The following is a 6828-nucleotide window of genomic DNA, read 5'->3' on the forward strand; positions in this document are numbered from 1 at the left end:
CCTGTCTCTCTCTCTCAGTATCCTTTTCCGTGAGACTTCCATGTACATTGTAAAACGATATCAGCATTTAATGGTAACGTTCGCCCATAATTATTTCTCAGCTTGTTGATGGTTTGTTTATTCTGCCCCGCAATGTAATAACTGTGTTCGGATTTATTATAACCCCTCCAGGATTTTCATCAGATGTGTAGACCTTGACCTCATGTAATCAGAAACCTTCCTTTAAATCGCCCGGCAGCGGCATATCCCCGCTGACCTAACGATCCGACAACCTTCAGCTCTCTGAATTAGGCAGCACTGATTTTAAGAATTTGGTCATTTAAAAAATACAACTTTTTAAACGGCGACATAATTTTTTCATTAGCGGCGTCTGCAGCGGGAAGCTTCGCTGATGGGGGTCTGGGGGGGATTTGAACTCCAAATCTGAGCGAGCTGAATGTCTGACGGGATAATCTCATAATTTTAGGGTAAATCCTCGCAGAGCAGAGGGAGCAATGTCTTATCACTGAATAGACCGCCATACATATCATACTGCCTACATGGCACGGGAAAGAACGCTCCGCTGGTCACTATAGCTATTTATACCTCTAACAGAGCTTCATCATAGATCACCTCACATGGGGGTATTAGATCTAAAGTTGAGGCTGTCAGACATAAATATAGGATTAAAGCTGAACTCCGGGATGAGCAAATATTGTTCTCATACAAGAGCCACGTGTATTCTTCCTTCAGTCGTGGTGAGCTTTGTGCAAAACATGGAGCTTCCTGTAATAAAGACCGGGCACTGCTGCTCTCTCTCCTTGTGCAGGGTGACTGGTCTTGTCTCTGCCCCCCTCCTGTAATAAACACCATATATACATACAACTATATATATAAAATAACCAAATATACACTTTGATGGCCCTAATAAATGAACTCCTATACATTTGTACACTATATTGCCAAAAGTATTGGGACGCCTTTACATGCACATGAACTTTAATGGCATCCCAGTCTTAGTCCGCAGGGTTCAGTATTGGGTTGGCTCCGCCCTTTGCCGCTATAACAGCTTAAACTCTTCTGGGAAGGCGTCCACAAGGTTTAGGAGTGTGTCTATGGGAATGTTGGACCATTTGTGAGGTCAGGTACTGATGTTGGAGGAGAAGGCCGGGCTCGCAGTCTCCGCTCTCATTCATCCCAAAGGTGTTCTATGGGGTTGAGGTCAGGACTCTGTGCGGTCAGTCACGTTCCTCCCCCCCAAACTCCACCATCCATGTCTTTATGGACCTTGCTTTGTGCACTGGTGCGCAGTCATGTTGGAACAGGAAGGGGCCATCCCCAAACTCCTCCCACAAAGTTGGGAGCATGAAATTGTCCAAAATGTCTTGGTATGCTGATGCCTTAAGAGTTCCCTTCACTGGAACTAAGGGGCCAAGCCCAACCCCTGAGAGACAACCCCCCACCATAATCCCCCCTCCACCAAACTTTACACTTGGCACAATGCAGTCAGGCAAGTACCGTTCTCCTGGCAACCGCCAAACCCAGACACGTCCATCGGATTGCCAGACAGAGAAGCGTGATTGGTCACTCCAGAGAACACGTCTCCACTTCTCTAGAGTCCAGTGGCGGCGTGCTTTACACCACGGCATCCCACGCTTTGCATTGCACTTGGTGATGTAAGGCTTGGATGCAGCTGCTCGGCCATGGAAACCCATTCCATGAAGCTCTCTACGCACAGTTGTTGTGCCAATCTGAAGGCCACACCAAGTTTGGAGGTCTGTAGCTATTGACTCTGCAGACAGTTGGCGACTTGTGCGCACTGTGCTCTTCAGCATGCGCTGACCCCGCTCTGTAATTTTACGTGGCCGACCACTTCCTGGCTGAGTTGCTGTTGTTCCCAGTTGCTTCCACTTTGTTATAATCCCAGTAACAGGTGACAGCGGAATATTTATTAGCCAGGAAATGTCACGGACGGACTTATTGCAAAGGTGACAACCTATCACGGTACCACGCTTGTAGTCACTGAGCTCCTGACAGCGACCCGTTCTTTCACAAATGTTTGTAGAAGCATCTGCATGCCGAGGTGCCTCATCCTATACACCGGGGGCCATGGAGGGGATTGGAACACCTGAATCCAATGATTTGGAGGGGGGTCCCAATACATTTGGCAATATAGTGTATTTGATACCTGTCCAATAAATTACATCATTGAGTAGCAGCGGTTCCATCAAATGTAACTTTATTTAATACACAAATAAGACATTTTACAATTCACAACATTGAAAGTATATATAACAAAACAAACAATCTTAAAAAAAAAAAAAAGTGCTTGCACATTTTTCCTTTTTTTTTTTTTTTTTATAAATAAATAGTACATTTGGAGTATTCTTTATTGACCTAAGTAGATGTCAACCAAGGAATGCTTGACATTGACACAACAATAACAGAACGGTTGGCCTAAGATTGCTTTGGTGATGATCTGGACAAGAACAAGATCGGCATCCCCTTGGTGAAGACTCGGAAGAGGCCGAACCTCGAGCTTTACCAACGCCGCCACGTAGCTGATGAATAGTCACCCTTCCAGTCTTTATTTTAGAATTCTTCCAGGTTAGCAAAGTGTATTCAGACAGATTCACTGCTGGGTAAACAAGCTCGGAGCATTTAAACCTCATTAGCATAATGCATAATTAGAAGTACCCTGACTCATTTTGATCACCGGGGATTCGAATCTCCGTAGTTTGACATCAATAATGTTTCCTTTAAAAACAAAGGCAATTCAAAGTTTCTCAGCGGGTATGGCTAGTGAACCATGGCAGAGCATCAGGGCTGGATTAACATAGGGGCTACTGGAGCACCAGTTCCAGACCCACCATTGAAAATAGGCCTGGATCACCTCGGTATGTCCAATGGCAATCCGGGCCGGCTGGGATGAACACAATCAGACACGGAGGCTGATTGCTGGGGCCTCACAGGGACCCAGCAAGGAGCAAGTGGCCGCCTAATTAGAGAACTGCCTCTGCTGCTTCCTGTCCAACTGATTGACAGCACCTGGCCCATGATGCTCTTAATCTGGCACCTGCAGAGCGTGCAGCTTTTTTCTTATTATAGTGCACAGGTGTCCAAGAGCCTCATTGTCAAGCTGGTTGAGCAACCCTTGGACCACTGCAGTCAGTAGGGCGAGTGGGATCATTGACTTGTAAAGGGACTTTAATGGCGGCCTTGTAGCATGGTTCCCCCTCTCTGTTTGTGTCTTGCAGTATGCACACAGTCTCCAACTACATCTGTTGCATATCCGCCGTCCCTGAACATCTAATATAGTATGTCCTCTGTAGAATTACATATTCTGAATATTATGTGTGGCCCGTTGGTGATGGCACTTAAGCCCTGCTATATCTCGTAAGTTGACCACCACTTGAGTATATACAGAAATACTATTCCAGTGTATCTGTATAAAATAAATCAAGGCAACTGGACTGGCTGTATTTTTCCTTGAAGACGTTTCGCTTGTCATCCAACTAGCTTTCCCAACTCAGAATGCATTTTGAATTGAGAAAGGTAGTTTGATGACCAGCGAAAAGTCTTCAGGAAAAATACAGCAAGTCTAGTTGCCTCGATTAATTTTTTTACAGATATACCATGACCTGGATGAATGAGAACATTCACATACTACTCCGTACTAGATATACTATTCAAGTGCCAGGGTAGAAAGGGTTGGGGGAATGCCATAGCCTAGGAGTGTACACACTATTGTGTTTGTTCGTTATATATCCTGCTCCGTTGAGGAGTGTTAAGTCCAAAGGCAAAGACTTTTTGACTTTGACGGTCACTGTTGACGGTTCCCAACATTTTGATCTGACCTGGCTGCAGCCAACGAAGAGCTTTGTACCCAAGTGAATTAACATTTGGTCTTCCAGGTGAAATATTTATTTCACAGAGACTGTAAACAGCTCATCTGTGAGCCCTAGTTGCGTCCGCCAGCTACTATGCCCCTACATGGCAGAGTAGTAGATTAGGGGGCCATTGGAAGGAACAACAACGAACAATGGGTGAGTCGAATACCTTCTGCACCCGGCCACCACAATCTGACCCGGGCTACAGCCAGGTCAGGTTCACGTCAACAGTCTTGTTATCATATAGGCTTCGCCGCCAGGAGCCTCTGGGTCCGCCTCCTCCCTTGCTACCCTTGGGGATCCCAATCTATTCCATTATGTTGAAGTCCCAAGTGAATTAACATTTGGTCTTCCAGGCGAAATATATATTTCACAGAGACTGTAAACAGCTCCTCTGCGAGCCCTAGTTGCGTCCGCCAGCTACTATGTCACTGCATGGCAGAGTACTAGATTAGGGGGACATTGGAAGGAACTACAACGCACAATGGGTGAATCGAATACCTTCTGCACCCGGCCACCACAATCTGACCCGGGCTGCAGCCAGGGCAGGTTCACGTCAACAGTCTTGATATCATATAGGCTTGGAGCCTCTGGGTCTGCCTCCTCCCGTGCTACCCTTGGGGATCCCAATCTATTCCATTGTGTTGAAGTCCAATAAACGCAGTTCAGGTGTCAAGATTAAGATTCGAAAATTGGCTGCTCGGCATGCGGCTTATCCATTTGATTTACGCACCTGAAAGTCTTGGCAGCGAAAGAGTGCCAGCCAAGGAGCCCGTAAAGTGTGATTCTCATTACAATCAATCCATCATTTGCATAATTATTCAACCTTTTCCGCACAAGTATGACATAATTATGCCGAGTTTTCAGCTAATTACTGCGCTCTGTTTTTCAGCTGATCACCGGTTTATTTGAAGAACATTGTATGTCATGAAATATAGCCGTTAAATGTCAGAAACGCAGAAGAAAAAATGTTGTTGCCTATTGAAAGGCGTCGTTGTGTAATGTACAACACCATAGGGCGTCTCTAGCCTGGGGGGGGGAGTCCATTATGAGGGGTGTTTGAAAAGAGAGCTCTTATATTCAGCGTTTCGGTTTAACGTCGCTTCGGACGTGGACATCCTATAGGAAAGGATAACACGAAGCTTAAATCTGTTTTATTTTCTTTAGGGCCGTCATTAGCAAATATGCATTGCCAAGTGACAGTCGGGCCTGGGAGATCCTCTGCCGCATGAATACAGCTGTTGATGGTCTCTGTTTGCCAAAATAAATATTTCGCCTGAAAGACCAAATGTTCATTCACTTGGGTACAAAGCTCTTCTTGTATAAGGAAATTCGGTGTAATTCAGAGCTACGGAACAGGATATCAGCAAAGTACTTATGAGGTGTGCATTATAATCATGGACATCAATTGGGGGGGGGGGGGGGTCAAGGAAGGGACTGAGGGCCCTTGATGTAAAGAGGTACAGTTGCCTCCTTTCCCCATCACCTGTCACTCTAATATCCTCATGACACCACAAAATTAGCAGGAAAGAAACAATCCTCCTATTTGGAACAGCAAGATAGCTTAATCTTGGCACCTGAGCTGTGTACATCGTGTCTTCTCATTGGCTGTGAATCAAAGGCCAGAGAGATTGGCTTGCTGCTGTGCAGTGACACTGGCTATGTGGTGCTACATAGCTAATAAAGTGAGGGGTAAAAATGTATATATGGATGATGTCAGTGAATGGTTGTCCTGGGGGGGTGGTGGTTGGTGGGGATAGATGGATCATGTCAGTGAATGGTCATTCCCGGGGACGTTTGCTGTCAGTGAATGCTCGTTGTGGGATATATGGATGATGTCGTGAATGGTCATCCTGGTGGTGGTGGTGGGGATAGATGGATGATGTCAGTAAATGGTCATTCTGTGGACGTTTGCTGTCAGTGAATGGTCATTCCGAGAACATTTGATGTCAGTGAATGGGCTATATGGATGATGTCAGTGAATGGTCATCCTGGAGGTGGGGGGGTTGGGGGGGATAGATGGATGATGTCAGTGAATGGTCGTTGTGGGAGGGGGTTGTGGGTGATCTTCCGGTGGATGATCATTACCTCTGGATCCAGCAGCCTCAGACTGCCACATAGGGATGGCCCAGCATGTAGATGCCTGCTGCACACCATACAGCCTTATGACTAGTGATAACGATGTAGGTGCTTAAGGTGACCCCCCCACAGATGGCGCTGTTCAGTTCCTCTGGAATATGAAGATCGGTCACCAGCTCTTAATAGCTCAATGTGCAAGAAAAGTTATTTTATTGCAAAATTGCGTCACATAGGTCTATAAGCCGGCTCATAGACCTATGTGACGCAATTTTGCAATAAAATAACTTTTCTTGAACATTGGATTATTGAGTGCTGGTGACCGATCTTCACATATCCTAAATGGGGCACCAAATCATTCCTTTTTCTATAAAAAAAATTTCTTTTAAGTTTTTTTTGCTTTAGCTATAATATAAGTCCACTCATAGAGATCCCGAACCATGCCCTGATATGCCCATATGCTGCCCGAACGATAATCGGTTTTGCTAAAGCCGACCTTTGCAGGTCAAGAAATGAAGAATTTCTTGACTTTTTTACCAAACCGAGCTGATTTACATATATTGTTGTTGTATATTGTACAGGCAGTCCCAGGGTTGCGAACAAGATAGGGACTTTAGGTTTGTTCTTAAGTTGAATTTGTATGTAAGTTGGAACAGGTAAATTTTTTTAAGTGTTACTTCAGCCCCAATTATTATTTTTTTTAGTTTTGGATAGTATAGGGAAGGGTTAACCCTCTGTAAAGTTTGTGTTGCTGTGTGCGCCCCTGTTCAGAAGATTTCACCTCGCTCTCTGTCCCTGTGACAATTGGATTTTGAAAATGTTGGGTTGTCATGGAAACAAGGATTGGTGATAAAGCTTCAGTGGAGACACCATTTTCCCCATG

Source organism: Nanorana parkeri, unplaced genomic scaffold (assembly GCF_000935625.1).
Source record: "Nanorana parkeri isolate BGI_ZX_2015 unplaced genomic scaffold, ASM93562v1 scaffold81, whole genome shotgun sequence".
Classification (NCBI taxonomy): Eukaryota; Metazoa; Chordata; class Amphibia; order Anura; family Dicroglossidae; genus Nanorana; species Nanorana parkeri.